Genomic DNA, 17,200 nt, shown 5'->3' with positions numbered 1-17,200 from the left:
TTACCCCCTCTGTTATTTTCTGAAATAGTTTATGTAGGATTAGCATTATTCCGTAAATCTCTGGCATCATTCACCAGATTTTGACCGTTTTCTCTAAATTCTCTCTTTTAATTCTAATAGTGGTGAGTTACATCTTCTCTTTTTGAGTGTAACAATCAACTTTTGATCTCTTTAAAACAATACCTTTTGATTTCGTGTACTTTATCTACTGCACTCCCTTTTTTTGTATTGATTTCTACTCTGTATTTTTTTCTTCTACTTACATGGGTTTTATTTGACCTTCATTTTCTAGCTTCAAAATTGGAAGTTTAGATGATTGATTTTAGCCCTTTCTTATTTTCTAAGGTAATTATTTTAAGCCAAACATATGCCCCAGGCATTGCTTTATGCTACATCCCAACGTTTCTGGTATATTTTCATTGGGTTAAAAATATTTTCTAATTTCCTTGTGATTTCTTCTTTATACCAAGGTTATTTGGAAGTATGCTGTTTAATTTCCAAGTATTAGGCATTTTTGTGAAAACTTTTCTTACTGATTTCTAAGTTAATTTTACTGTAGTCAGAGAGTTGCTTTCTATGAATTCAGTTATTGAACATTTATTGAGACTTGTTTTATAGCTCAGAATACTGTAGATGTTGGTTATGCTCTGTGTTCATTTGAAAAGAATGTTTTGCTGTTGTTGGGCAGAATGTTCTATAATATCTGACCAGTTAGATCCAGTTGACTGATAGTACTGCTCAAGTTTTCTGTGTATTTACTATTTTTGTCTATTTGTTCTCTCAATTACTATTTGTTCTCTCAATTATCAAAAAAGAGTGGTGATAAACTCTCCAGTTATAATTGTGGATTCAGTTTTTGGTTTATGTATTTTAAAGTTCTGCTATTAGAGAAATATACATTTAAGATTTTTGTTTTTATATTTTGATGAATTTGTCCCTTTACTAGTACGAAGTGTCCTTTTTTTTAATCTCTGATGATAACCCTTATTCTGCAGCCCTCTTTGTCCAACATCAACGAAGTCATTCCAGGTTCATGTGATTAAGTGTTTGCATGGCATGTCTGTTTCCGTCCCTTCTAATCCATATATGTTTTTATATTTAAACTGTGTTTTTTTTCCTCATCAAGACAATAAATAGTTTAAGTGTTCTTTTTAAAAATCTGCCTGGAAAATTTCTGCTCTTTATTTGAGGTTTCTAGACCATTTATATTTGATGTAATTTTTCAGTAGAGTTGGTTTAAATCTACCATTTTTTCTTTTACATTTATCCTATCCGACCTTTATACTTTCTCCTCTTTTTAAAAGATTTGTTGTTTTAACTGTTTATATTTTCACATTCAATTTAATCTCTTCTATGTGTTTCTTAGCTATCATTTTTAATTTTTAGTCATTGATGTAGGCTAGCTTTTTTTTTTTGATATTAACAAAATCTTTCATTAAAAATATGTTCAAATAACAATATTCAAAAGACAGCCAGTATAATGAACCTGATATACCCTTCAACAATGTATAAACCTGATAACCTGATATAAACTTTCAACAGCTATAAATACATGACTAATTCTGTTTCATCTAAGCTCCCACTAACTCTTACGTATCCCACCTTGATGCAAATGCTAGATATCATATTACTTCATGTAACTATTTCAGCATGTATCTCTGTAAGGACTTACTGAAAAAGACAAAATAACTATTACCATCTAAAAAATAAAAAAATAATAGCATTAAATAGCCAATAATGTTCAGATTTCCCTGGATGTCTTTTAAAAATATATATTTTTCCCACAGTTTGTGTGAATCAAGATTCCAATAAGGTCATTCCTTGGGATGTTTTTTATTGGGGTAGTGGAAGTGAGAGATTCAGGGAGATTTAAAAACACTGTGCTGCCACTACCATCCCTAAATCCCAGTTGCCCTTCTATCTGATACAAAATTTTAAATAATAATTAAAAAGATTTAATTTGCAATATTAATTAAATTGAGCTTCTACACTACCATACATTTTTCAATTTGAGTTTCCATTTTATATTGAAGAATGTCATTCTTGGAAATTCTCTGATGCTCACAATGCCACATTTTAGGTACTTCATATTTTTAAAGTTTTAATTTTGGACAATTTTTGGTATAAGTGATTTCTTACTACTTCATCAATATTATATTGCCAAATCCTGTAAAGCCATAACCACATCTTCCAAGAGGAGAAAAACTGCTCATGAATAGTTTCTTAAATTTTGCCTTCACTATGTTGTTTGTTTATGACAACTGAGAGTTAAATTAACTTAAAATGTAAAGACTAGAGACATGACTTCAAAAATTAAGCAACCATTCTGATGTAGATTTTACTACTGGACTTTTAATGTCATTGTTTTACTCCCCAAGGAAATGAGCTACAGATATAGGTGGCAACTGATGGAGTATGAGGAACGAGCTCATTAAGGACACTTAATGAATTATTCATAATTTCACATTGTACATTTTTTATCAGCCTAAACTTTTTACATCTAGAGAATAAAGTGAAACATCTACTACACTTTAAGAAAAACACAAGAAGGCTTAAGTCAATTTTATGCCAAATAACAGAAGACTCATTAAATATAATTAAAATTCTGATAATGCTGAGCACTATTACAATTGTGTAAGATTTAATGAAAATAAATTGATGAAGGTCTTACAAACTTAAGAATGCATTTGTAGGAAAAGGAACTTTTCTTTTATCCTAAAATACTTGCATGCTTAAGAAAGTGTTCAATTCTACATTTGCTAAGTAGATATGTAACTCCACTCAGTTTATACAATTAAGCAAGGTGGATTGGGAAAATGAGATTTACAATGAAGTTTTTTTTTAAAAAAAAAAATCAAGAGTATAGTTCTTTTCACATACATTTTCATTTAACTTTCTCAATGACCTTGCATGACAGGCAAAATTGTGTTATTATTTTCTTCCATTTTAAAGATTAGGAAATCGAGGATCAGACAGGTAAAATAAGTGATCCAAAGCCATACTCTGGATAGTTTCTGAGTCCAGACACAAATCAACGTCTTTTGACTCTAGGCAGTACTCTCTGACTGTTATACAAGAGCTAGGCTGCCCATTGATTTTAGATTTTCCTAAAGAAACCTCCTGAATCCCATATACTCAACCAAGTCAGAAATAGAAAAAAGAGGAAATAAAACCATGCAAAAATACTGTGAATTGTAGTAGACAGGGTAATTGTGTGGCTGTTACTGTTAACTGTAGTTATTTCCACTACAAGTTTCTCAAAAAGTCTGGCCTTCTCCAATGACATAAAATCACCCAGAAGAATAAAATTGACAGATTCTTTGTCAAAACATCTTGAGGGCACATGGCTGCAGCACTCTTTTTCCCTCAGTACTCTTCTTTCAATAATATTCACATGCACTGAGAGATTTCTCTGTGTCAGGCATAATTATCCTCTTTGGGGACAGAGACAAATACCAGTAGGTACAGCCCTACTACAGCATATGAAAATAATTACAGGTTACATACAAAGCATTAGAGAGCAGTTATACTTAAGTGCATGAGGATAGGGTGTTCTGGAGTAGTAGCTGATAAGTATCTTAATATGTACTAGCTAAAATGAAATAACTTACTACATTTCCAGTCTGTGAAAATTAATAGTTATTTTAGTTGTTTTTTGAGTCCACCATTCTGTAAAAGAGAGCCAAATATCAAATTACTATAGCCAAAAAAATCTGCAGAAGTACAATACTGTTTCAAGGTCAATAGTATTATGAAGGCATAGATTTCTGAAATATTTTCCCTTCTGTTCTGAGAATATTTTTTTTTGTTCAAGAATTCAATTACATGTTCAAGTCTCATTCAATTAGCTATACTATAGGCCATACAGGGCTTGCCAAAATCCTAACTGCAACATTTAAATCCATGAGGCCTATGTCTTAGACTGATACTGAACTGAGATCTGAAGTTTCAATAGAATTTGCCTACTTTTTAATTTTTGTAAACCAGAGGCTCATTTCTGGGTTGAGCCTATGCTTAGATGTTTCTGGGTTGGGCCTATACTTTATTGTCAAATCAGCACATGTACTGATGTGCTGCAGAACAAAGTAGCACATTTTCTAGGGACAAATGTTTTCTTTTCCTCACTGCTGGGGTAATAGATGAAATGAGAGGTGGTGGATTGGGGCTGTCCAGGAAAATCAATGGATAAATAATAAAACCAGTTATTACACCGAACTGAACATGGCTATATGTCAGAAACTAAAGGAAAATTCATATAAATTAAAAATAAGATACTAGATTTTTTTTAAAAAAAACCAACAACGTCAGGCCTTCTCTTTCATGGTCTCTCTGGGCTATGCTGCTAGAACCTCCATGCATTTGCAATTATTCTACTTAACTCGTGGGGATACTGTGCTGAACAGCAATGCTCCACTGAATTCTGAATATTAGCATTCTTCAGAGTTCGAAAGACTTTAATTTAAAAAATGCTTACAGGATCAGATGCTTTGAGTTTGTTTTATACCTAGTACACTAGGAATGCTCAATCATTTATGTTGGGCAGGTATATATTATTATTCCCATATGGTTTGGATCATTCTCAATTTCAGAATGCCAAGAGCCACAAATGTCTCGAAGAAAAATGTAATAAAAGGATATATAAGTAGTGAAAAGACTTTATCCTTCCCTTTTCAAAACAGCAGCACACAGAGAATATCTCATTCAATTGAGTTGGAATGTAAAAGAGTGAGTGGTACTGGGAAACACTAACTTCTTTGAACATCTTACTCAGAACACATTCACAAGGGCTAGAAAATCTCTTTTTAAGGAATCAGACTAACTGACAAAGAACTCCCAAGTTTGTTGTGTGTTGCTCATTTTCAGGGTGGTGCGTGTGGTGTTGGGAGTGGGATGGAGGAGGTCATCAGTCAAGGTTATGTTGCTGCTAGGAGTCACAGGTAAGTCACAGGATAATAAACTCTACTCCTGTTTCGACTTAGGATGGGCTCTGCCGGCATCCAGGGTGGAAGATCTGCTCCACAGATTGAGATTCTCAGTAATTCATATTCTCCCAGTCCCTCCCTTAATCCCGGAAACAGTGTCCTGCCTGAAATGAAAAGGCTGCACTAAGGGACATTAAACATTTATAGAAGCCAGTTGAGAAGAGAAACTGATGACTGCTAAGGGCTTTAATGAAACAAAGATACAGTACCCTTCATCTACATTCATAAAAAAGTTATTTGTACACACACTATAAAATTTAATGCTATGCATACTACTTGGCCTTCAGTTTTTATGTATTTTAAGTATATATTTAAAAAAGTAACCATATCAAATGTATATAGATTCCAAATACTAAACCTACAAGAAACACTCAAGCTTCCGGTCTTAGCAGAACTTTGCCACTATATCTGCGGCAATTCTGCCTACTTCAAAGGCACTTCCTGTCCAGCCAAGAGAGTGCTCTGTAAACGAGAAAATTCACCACAGAAAAAGCTGACTGTGCTCTCAAGAGTGTTTTCTGAGCTGTCTCCAAGAGATAAATACCTTGGACTTGTCTAGGTGTGCCCTGTTTTATCTTCATTGTATTTCTCCATTCTTTTCCCCATACTTTGTCCTTACTATTTGCATACTTTTATGATCATGTTTTCCAGCCCTTTATCCTCTACCCATGCTTCCTAATTTCCTTCATGCATTCCTGATCGGCAGTAGGTCACTCCCTGGACCAAGTGACGTCCCTAGGTGTGTAATCCCCCTTCCCAGTTTTCCCATATGAAGGAAACCAGAATATCTCACTCCAAAATGTGCCTACTTTACATCTGAGCTGAACGTGAGAAGTAGCAAACAAAATGAAAGTGCTCTGCCCTCCCCCTGTCTGCCTAGAAGCAGGACAATTACAAAGGTGCCCCTCTGATTAATACAAGTTAATCACAGAGCAACTGTAGACCACCATCAGCCTGGCGATGGCACCCAAGGAATCTATATTAACAAATTTGACTAAGTAAACTTTATAGATCCCATTCCTTTCCTATAAACTTACCCTCTTAAATTTGCCACCTCTACAGACTCAAGGTCCTTTTCCTTTGTCTTGTCACTTCTCTAAAAATTTGTTGAACATCCTATATATGACTGAATTCAAAGTCACCTCTTTGGGTTACTCATCCCTAAATTTCCCTCACATATATATGAGATATATATGTACATGTTAATAAAATGTTTGCTTGTCTTCTCCTCTTAAACTACTTTTGCTACAGAGCCCAGCCCAGAATGTAAAAGGAGTAGGGGAAAAATTGCCTTCCTACACTAACACGTGGTTTCCCAGACAGAAAAAAAAAAAACCCCATGAAATATTTCTATGCACCTTCTTAATTTCTACTTAAAGGATCAAAGCTGTAATAATAAATCAAGAATTATTTACTAAGATGTCCACTGCTCCTAAGATATCAGATATGTGAGGTCTGTCCAGAGGGTATCTAGCTATGTAATATGAAAAATAGAGATATTTACTGAAGAAGATACAAGAAACAAGAAACATTGTCCATAAGACAATGATGCCTCAGTCCCCTTCAAAGCAGGCACCTTGGGACCTCAGACAGTTCTCCCAATCGCCATCAGCTGCCCTGTCGTATTTTCTTGCATCTCATCAATGGTCTGAAATCTCTTCCCTTTCAAAGATAATTTTAGTTTTGGGAAAAGCCAGAAGTCATGGGGCACCAAATGTAGGCTGTAGTGGGGCTGAGTCACCTGGTGATTTGATGTCATGCTAAAAAACTGCCATGAGCTGTTGTGATGAAGCTGCCAATCACCAGCTGCCCTTAGTTGCGGCCTTGTGAATCATGTGAATAGTTCCCATGGAGGAAGTTCAAGCTTAACACAAAATTTATGCAGATTCATTGCTCTACTTGCCCAGTCATTTTGAATGTGACAGCCACATAGTGTACAAGCTCACTCAATGGCGTCTACTGCCCCCACGGACTACTACAGTGAAGTCATCATTGTTCACACATGCACCTTCCCATCCACTCTCCTTGGCTGCCAGGTTACATGGATGTCATGGAAACTGTTGTTATATTTACAATAGTTGGACTTTTTCCAGACAGACCTCATATTATGAATCGATAAAGAACTTATAATAATAATAAAAGCTCGGCTATCTGGGAAAAGGATGTTCTAGGCAAACCATCCTTTGTTTAACTCTGATGTTACTAAAAGTCAGAGCTGCTCTGACTGCTCAGATCAAGGATATGACTCTGTTTGGTAATCAACTTTGAAATTCTTTTCCAAATCTGATCTCTCTCAAATCTTTACAAACACCAAACTTTGCCGCCGTATTTCAGGAATAAGCAAAATTATTAGTCAATGTTTTTGGATACTAATAGAATAATGTAAAATGTTGACTTAACTCTGTTCTGCCTCTCTCCTTCATCCCTTAACTTTCCTGAGCAGAATTATAACTTGTTTCCTAAACCAAATAATTAAAAAGTAACTAATTTTGCATAATCAAGTACTTCTTAAAAGTTCAATGTTAAAAGATGATGATATTCCACTGTCAATCAGTTTTAAATCCAGTCTGGCCCCTCCAAAAACAAAAACAGTACAGTTATAGGAACAATGGTTTCCCATGCCTGATGCTTCAGAGGCTTCAATGGTTCTTGTGTTTTAATAAATGGATTTCCACACATCACACATCAATCTCATTTTTAAGTTTTCAATGGAAAGTTTCATCAAGAATAATAAAGTGTTCACTGTAGCATTATTCACAGGATCCAAGATATGAAAATAACCTGTCTGTCCACAGATGAATGGATAAAGTGATGTAGATATATATATCTATATAGATATCTATATATCTATATAGATATCTATATAGATATATAGATATCTATATAGATATATATGCAATAGAGTATTATTCAGACATAAAAAGAAGGAAATCCTGCCACTGTGACAGCACGGGTGAACCAGGAGGTAATGCTCCATGAAATAAATCAGACACAGAAAAGCAACTACTGTATGATCTCATGTATAGGTAGAATCTAAAAAAGTCAAACTTGTAGACCCCGAGAACAGAATGGTAGTTCCCAAGGTTTGGGAAATGCGGAGAATATGGTCAATGGTATAAACTTTCAGTTACAAAATGAATGAGTAGTGGAGCTCTAGAGTACAACATGATGATTAGTTAAAAATATTGCACTGTATCCTTAGAAAAGGTAACTATGTGAGGTGTTGGATATGTTAATTAACTTGACTGTGGTAAGCATTTCACAATGTGTACTTTATTAAATCAATGTTGTACACCTTAAACAAATCATGTTATACAACCTAAATATATACAATTTTTATTTGTCAACCAGTTTTATTCTTTTAAAAATTCTTTCTTCCGTTTTCTACCAGAATTTTATCTTCTAAACTGAAAGCCATTCACATTAGCCCCTACTTAAAAACTGTAGCAGCTTCCTACTATCCATAGCAGTATTTCCCAAACTTAAGGAATTTGGTAATCCTCCCTGTGATTGCTTACCACATCTTTGTTCTCACTGTAATAGTTTAAAAACATGAGCTTCCTTTTATAACACAAATAAGGAACGCTGTGTGCCACTTCCACAGTGGAATACAGTTTATCTTGCTTTGTCGGTCGAAAGAGAATAGGTTACGCAGAGGTAACAGAAGAGCCGCAAGTCCCAGTGCCACGAACTGGGTTGATCCCGTGCTTGTGGTGCAGGCCCCTCTGGGGTCAGCTGTGGTTCTGCTCCACCCCCTCTTCACTCTGGGCCCAAAGCTGATGGAACAGCTTCTATTCTGGACATTGCCTACTTTACTGCAGAGGAAAAAGAAGACACGACAAATCCTTGTCCTTAAAGCTGCAGCTTAGAAGTGACACGTACTGGGCCTGCTCTCATATCCTTGGCCAGAGCAAGTTGTGTGGATAAGACTGTGTGGGCAAGGGAAATGAAATCCCTCTCTAGGGAGTGCAGGAGATACTTTGAACAATAATGCAATCAACCACACTTGCCTAGAAGAGATATAATAAAAGTGAAATGCAAATACAACAATGTTATTAATTTCTAGGCAGAAAATGTGTTAACACCACTCTAGTGTCAACTGATTTTCTCAATATATTCAGAATATTCGAAAGAGAACTGCATCTCATTATGTGATACAATGTCATATCCACCATCCTGGTATCCTATAGTCATTCACTGAAAATCACTGCCAGTATGATTTCCACACCTTTAAAAATATGCCTAAAAAAATAAAAGAACTCCTAAAAGAGATTCTCTGACACTCTGATCCAAACTCTTGTTTCTAGGATCCGCTCCAGCCATCTATTATTTCCCCTCCTCTTGTCCCCATTCCTCCCTCTGCTCCTTTTCTGACAAATCCCAATCTCCCTGGACTTCTCTGCAGTTCCACACCTTCTGTTGCTTATCTGCACCATTATTTGACGAACCAAGACTCACTACTGTTATTTCATATTCACCAAGCATATGTAATTCAAGTCTTGGTCCTTATCCTTATACTAAAAGCCTTACAGTCTTCTGTAGTGAGAAGTAACTTACAGACTACTCCAGAGATGCACAAACTGAGGAATACTTTTTTAAATGTAAAAGGGACATGGATTGACTAGAAATGTAAGGCTATGAGCTAAGAGGAAGGGTGGTCAAACACTTTGAATATTACTACTTGAATAAAACTGTTCAAGTGTGTTTATTTATTCTTATAATTGAATGCCAAACTAAGAAACTGGACAAACTAACATAAAGGAGGAAGATACAGCATTCAGAAATGCCTTGCTTTTCTGACTTGTATACTTTGCCACATAAATAAACAGCATCAAAGTCTGCAATACAGACACTCACTAAATCCAAGGAAGTCTAAGTGTCTGGCCTTGAAAAAGGAAGAGCCCTGAAGCATGCAATCTCTGAAATGACTTATAGATAGAGGAAACTTGCACATACACGGTATCCAACTCCAGATCTTAAAGGGAGTAATCAAGCATAGTGACTCCTATTTAAACAAAAACATAAAAACAAGTGTATCTTAAAAAGCAAAATGGATTAAAATAGTCTATATTTGATTCTCCCTATGAAATATATACTAGCAGAAATTAATTTTGAACTATACCATTATTCATTTAGAAGCACATTTGAGCATTTTAAATCCCTAACATAAATAACTGATAAAAACACCAATCCTGTACATGAATGTTAAGATACTGATATAATCTGTTAATAATAAAATAAATTTCTAAATGCAAAACCGATATATATCTTGGGAAAAAAAGGCGACAAAGGGAAAATCTCATTTTGTTATTTGGCCCAGTTTCATAATATACTTGATCTTATGCCCTGACCATAATGTTTCGAGGAAATGTATTTCTTTCAATAATTTTTAAAAAGTATATTCTTCATGTAGCATGAGTTTAACAATATGTAGTATGCATACTTAAAGTACATGGTTAAGTTTTATTTAATTTTCTTTTTTAGTGTTTGAAGTAGTACCAAGTAAACATTTAATGTTGTTAATGAAAATCGCATCGCTCTCATTTTTCTCTTTGAGGTTTCCTTTCCTGGAAATAAGTATGAATGTGGAAGCTTTAACTAAAATGAAATGATGGGAACACCATTATCTTATTTAAAACTGTGGCCCTCTCAAATCCTTACATACTTTCTAGCGATGGCAGGCTTTTCCGCTTTCTCACTTAGTAATTATTGATTGATTGCCTGATGTGTACAAGGCACCAAGGATTACAAATAGTACAGTATACAGTCATTGGGATTTATAATTTAGAAGAGAAGATACACCCAGACCCAGATTGCTATAAGACAATATAATTATCATATAATTCATATAGAAATGTGCTGGAGGATAGCAAGGGATATTTATAAGCATTTTTTTTCTGGGGCTAATCAGAGAGACTGCAAGGAAATGGTGGCATCTGATCTGTGCATAAAAATAGTGGTTGGGAGTCAAGCAGAGATCAAAAGGAGGAAGAGAGAGGGTACATTTTAGGCAGAAAGCACAGCATGAGGAAAGGCACAGAAGTGGGAAATCAGAATAGATATTAGGGTGAGAGCAAGGGGTGGATAGACTAGAATTCAGTGTGAGAGAGGGGAGGAGGCTCAGAAATAGGTCTGGTGTTGTATTAGAGTGCAGCTTTGAGAAAAATATCGCTGCTGGATCACTGCAAATAAACCAGGCGTGCAGTGTGACTAAGAACAATAAACTGCCAAATAGGGAATCAATCTAGCTATTTTAGTGTGTCTAATTATATAGCAAAAACGTTGCATTATAGGACACAAAAACTGAATCAGCACTTTAAGGAAGTATCCCTCATTAGCAATACTTTTAAAGAGTCATGATGTTGGAAGTTCCAGAACAGATTTATGATTTTGTGTGTATACAGCCAGGCAATATAGAGGTAGATGAAAAGACACTGATAAATAGAAAGTAGTCTAATGAGCTTATATGTTAGGAAGTGCTTATTGTAATTTAGAAAATGTGTCATTGACAAATTGAAAAAAAATTACTACATTTTCTGCTTGCATTTGCCTAGCGCATAACAAATTTACAAGTGTTTTAAGACTTCACTTTTATTTAATCTTCATTTAAAAAAAATTATTTAACACAGCAATTATATTATTGCCTTTTCACAAATGAGGAAAAGGGTTCAGAGAGGCCCAAACGGTCCTAGTACTACTTAGAGATAAGTGATAAAAGCTCAAATTTGAGATGACCTGACTCTAAAATGTGTATCTTTCTAACCAATTGTTGTCCCCTTAAAATTGGTGGACTTACTGGCTTTTTGACTTTGAGAAATCATTCAGACCCTCTAAGGCACTGCTATCTTCATCTGTATAATGGGAATAAAAATCATACTTCAGAGAAGCAAGCTAGGATGGTGGCGTAGGTAAACGCAGCTTGCCTCCTCACACAACCATATCAAAATTACAACTTAACTACAGAACAACCATTACTCAGAGCCACCAGAAATTGAGTTGAATGGAAGTTCAGCAACTATGGAATTAAAGAAACCACATTGAGACTGGTAGGAGGGGCAGAGATGTGCAATAGGCTGGTCCCACACCCATATATGGCAGATAAAAATTGGGAGGGATATCTTGTGAATGAGGGATACCAGCCCCATTCTAGGATTCCAGTGCCAGGAAGACAAGACCCCATAACATATAACTGTAAAGTCAGTGGAGACTGGCTGAGGAAGACAGAGACTTCTGGAGCCTCAGGCAGCTCTTTCCAAAGGGCCTGTACACGGACTTACTCGGACTCATTCCCTCTGAGCTCCAGAGCAGGGGCAGAAGCTTGAATGGCATCATAAACATACAGAGAGGAACTGAAGTGTCTAGCATCAGGATGAGAGCTGCGGGGGGCAGCTTTTTCCCAGATGGAAGTGCTGGCAGAGACCACTGTTCCTTTTCTAAGTCCTCCCTCCACAGAGCTCACAGGCAGGTGACATTATCTGAGACTGCATCAACCCGGCTCACACTGTTTGCCCCACCCTAGTGATTTCCTGAGGTCCTGCCCGACCCATGCTGTTTCCAGTGGTTTTTCCACACAAATAACTTGTCTTGGCTCATGCTTCATTTTTTCCCTAAATTCTCTCAAATAAACAGCACCTGGCCTTAGTGAGCCGTGTACGTGTTGCTAAGTGGCCCCAGGCCCTGTACTAGCACAACTCACCTTGGTTTACAGTTTGGCCTTGCTTGGAGACCTCCAAGCCTAGCACAAGTAGCAAAGCTTATGCTGGGTGGCCCCAGCTAAAACACAGGTAGTAGCTGATTTGGCATGCAGGAAGTCCCAGAGCCTGTGCACCCCCACTGGACAGCGACAGACCATGTTGGAGTACTACCACCCAACCACTCCCATAAGCAACACACTCAGTAAGTGGATGAGGCAAGCACCAGAGCCCCACTGAAGTAAATCTACTCTATGGAATGGGATCCTGCACAGCGAACACTCCACAGTGGTCAAAGGTTGGTGGTCAGTAGTCACAGCCAGTCCTTGCATCTGACTGAACTGGGTAAATCCCTCCCACTGACCTGCCAACAACAACTGAGTCTCAACTACAAGAGGAGGGTGTTCACAGCCTACACAGTGGGCACATCTTGAGTACCTACCTTGGGTGAAAGGCAAGGTTGTACCACTGGACCCTACAAGACACCTACTACATTAGGCCACACTACCAAACCTTAGTGGCATAGCAGCTCTACCTAATATATAGAAACAAACACATGGAGGCTGCCAAAATGAGGAGACAAAGAAACATGTCTCAAATGAAAGAAGAACAAAACTCAAGGAAAAGAGCTAAACAAAATGGAGACAAGCAATCTACTAGATGTAGAGTCAAAACACTAGTTATAAGGATATGAAATGAACTTAGGGGAGGAGCAGATGAATTCAGAGAGAACTTCAACAGCATAAAAAAGGACATGGAAACCACAGAAATGAACCAGTCAGAAACGGAGGGTACACTAACTGAAATGAAGAACAATTTATAGGGAATCAACAGGTGGGTGGGGAAAGCCAAGAATCAGATCAGTGATTTGGAATATAAGGATATAAAAAACAACCAATCAGAACAGGAAGAAGAAAAAAGAATCCCCCAAAATGAGGATAGTGTAAGCAGCCTTTGGGGCAACTTTAAGCATACCAACATTTGCATCACGGGGGTGCCAGAAGGAGAAAAGAAAGAACAAGAAATTAAAAACCTTTTGAAAAAATAATGACAGAAAACTTCCCTGACTTGGTGAAGGAAATGTACGTGGTGAAGTTAGGATGCACAGAGTCTCAAACAAGATGAACCTAAAGAGGCCCGCACTAAGACACGTTGTAATTAAAATGCAAAAGGTTCAAGACAAAGAGAGAATCTTAAAAGCAGGAAGAGAAAAGCAGTTAGTTATGTACAAGGGTTCCCACAAGACTGCCAGCTGATTTCTCAAAAACTTTGCAGGCTAGAAGGGAATGGCAATATGTAGAGTGATGAAGAAAGGCAAGGACCTACAATCAAGATTACTCAACCAAGCAAAGCTATCATGTAGAATTGAAGGACAGATAAAGAGCTTCTCAGACAAGAAAAAGCTAAAAGAGTTCATCACCATCACACCAGTATTATATGAAATGTTTAAAGGATCTTCTATAAGAAGATAAAAAGTAGGAACAATAAAATAATAAATACATATCTATCAATAATTGAATCTAAAAAAACAAAGTAAATAAACAAGCAGAAAAGAAACAGAATCATAGATAGAGAACTTTTTGATGGTTGCTAGATGGGAGGTAGGTTGGGAGGGATGGGTGAAAAAGGTGAAGGGATTAAGAAGTACAAATTGGGAGTTACAGAATAGTCACGGGGATATAAAGAACAGCACAGGGCATATAGTAGCCAAAGAATATATGTGCAGGACATGGACCTGGAAAATGGTGTAGGGATTGCCTGAGGAAATGGGGGGGTCTGGGTGGAGCGGGGCAAGGGCAGAAATTGGCACAACTGTAATAGCATAAGCAATAAAGTATAATTTAAATTTTAAAAAATTGTATTTCATGGAGGTGTTGAGTTGGTTTTGCAAAGTTCTATTTTTTTTCTAGAAAATGGTCCATTTTATCTGTTTTCAAATGCATTGCACATTATCAGTAGTATTCTCTTATGATTTTTAAAGTATTTACTAAGTGTCCTTACATGCTTTTCTTCCATTCTAAATATTGTTTATTCGTGCCTTCTCTCTTTTCTTACAGAGTAATGTCAAAAATTTCTCCATTATATGGGTCTTCTCTAAGAATCAACTTTTGTTTTTTTGATTCTCTCTAGTATTTCTTTGCTTTGCATTATTTTTTCTCATCTTTTAATTTCCATCCTCTGCTTTCTCTACAGGCTTAGCTCTAGGTCTAACTTCTTGTGAATCTTTTCAGTTATTAATCTTAATGTTCTGTTTTCCATTATGATTTCTTCTTAACCTGTTAATTAATTTGATGGTTTTTTTTTTTAAATTTCAAAACTAGTATTTGCATGTGTGGGGGATGCATGTGGGAAGTACAGAGGGTGATGGGCGGGAGGAGAAGACCTTCCGTCACTTACCATAGTAAGTGATGCTAAAGAAGAATGCTAAATGATTTTTAAATGAGTTTCCCTGTTTTATTTTTAGTTGTGGTGAAATACCTATAACAAAAAACTTACCATCTTAAACCATTTAACATTTTTAATTGTACAGTTCAATAGTGTAAAGTAGATTCCCAATGTTGTGCAAGCAATCTCCGAAACTCCTTTCATTCTGCAAAACACACTTCATGCCAATTAAACAGCTACTGTAGTCCCTACTCCCCTGCTTCCACCAGCACTATTCTTCTGTCTCTATAAATTAGACTACTCGACTCCACATTAGTGGAGTCATAGGATATTTGTTATTTTTGTGACAGGCTCATTTTATTTATCATTGTATCTTCAAGGTTCATCCATGATGTAGTATGTGCCAGAATTTGCTTAAGTCTGATTACTATATCAATGTATGTATAGATCCTATTTTTTTTGTCCATTCACCCATAACATAACACCTGGGTTGCTCCTATCTTTTGGTTGTTAGGAATAGTGTTGCTGTGAACATGGGTACTCAAATGTTTCTAAAAAACCTTGTTTTCAAATCTTTTGGATATATGCCCAGAAATGGAATTGTCAGATGATACGTAATTCTATTTTAAAATTCTGGGAAACCGACATCCTGTTTTCTATAGTGGCCGCACCATTTACATTCCCACCGACAGTGCACAGACTTTCTAATTTGTCTATACCCTCCACAGTTTTTATTTTATATTTTGAGAGCTGCCATCCTGTTGGATATGAGATGGTATCTCAATGTGGTTTTAATTTGCATTTCCCTAATGATTAGTAATATGGAGCAGTTTTCAAGTTACTAGTTGACCATTTACATACTTTCTTTGGAGAGCTAAATTATTTTTTTAAATTTTACTGAAATGTAAAAACAAAGACATAATTGATTACATGGGCAAGTGGTTTTTGTTATGTTGAGACAATTCACAGTTTATCAAAATCATCATACTATCTCCATCATGAATGGTATTACTATTCCATCTGGTGTCTTTTCAGGAAACAGCTACAGGTAGAGGTCAGGATCTGTGGCTACGAATTCGGGGCACAGATGTTGCCCCGAAATATCTATGACCTGCATATTTCAGATGTAAATCCAAGGTAATGGTAGATTTTGCCCTGAGAATACGAGTCTAGGTACTTGTATAAAACCTATCAGCCAACTAATAAACAAAAATACAGTGAATGTTATTTAACTGCAATATTCTATTATAGAAAGTTTTCATGGTGAACACATCCTGCCTTTTTTGCTTTTTTTCCTAAGCACAGATTGAGGCAACCAATGTTGCTCAGCACAGAAAAGAATAAGAAAACTTCTTTTCCCAAGAATATTCTACAAACATAAGATGTCTTTATATATTGTATTTAGTTCTTTGTATTCTTCCAATTGTTATGTGTGCCTTGCTCTTCTCTAGTAGTGTGTTCAATCAAGGAATAATAGTACAAAAATATAAATAAAATGTAAGAATATGCTGTAATAAAAGAATATACATTTTTATTAAAGAGTTATATATTCAATTCTTTGTTATTTGCAAAAAGTAATTAATAACAGAGCTCCTATTTAAAGCCTCTAGACCTTTTGAGAGTAAGAGAAATGTCTAACTTTAGTGTTCTCTTTCCATTGGTAAACATTTATAGTAAGTTTAGAAGTTAATTCTGTGAAATACAGGATACTACAGACACAGATTTCATAGTATGTCCATAATTCTAGACTACTACCTTTCAGGGTTTTCTTTTCTTTTCTTTTTTATTTTTTTTTGGTATTGAAAAAGGAATCATAAGGGTTAAAATTATAAACTATCACTTCCAGAAATATTTAGTCAATTAACTCCCTAATGAAGCTTGGCTAATGAAAATTACACACTGGGTGTTTCTAAAAGAAGCTCTTTTAAAGCTTTAATTTTAAATAGTAATTGAATTTTTTTTACAGATTTTTTTTTTGTAATTAGCATATTTAAAATGTGGTCTGGATTTTCACTCAACTACCATATAATTTACTTCCACTTCTTTGGAGTAATTTCCTAGTAAAATGATTAATGATAAGAGTATAATGATTAATAATGGCACATTGTACTTTATAGCTCCTAAGAGGTATAAGTACTTTAT

The 17,200-nt window shown here is 35.9% G+C and overlaps 1 protein-coding gene across 1 annotated transcript in view; it reads right to left on the bottom strand.

The window, feature by feature from the left end:
- The window catches only part of SLC2A13 (solute carrier family 2 member 13), a 273,437-nt gene that overhangs the window by 36,179 nt on the left and 220,058 nt on the right, over positions 1-17,200 (bottom strand). The window lies entirely within an intron of this gene.

Source organism: Pteronotus mesoamericanus, unplaced genomic scaffold (genome assembly GCF_021234165.1).
Source record: "Pteronotus mesoamericanus isolate MK-2021 breed Mesoamerican mustached bat unplaced genomic scaffold, CSHL_Meso_final scaffold_21, whole genome shotgun sequence".
Classification (NCBI taxonomy): domain Eukaryota; kingdom Metazoa; phylum Chordata; class Mammalia; order Chiroptera; family Mormoopidae; genus Pteronotus; species Pteronotus mesoamericanus.
This window is presented reverse-complemented; position numbering and strand designations above follow the sequence as displayed.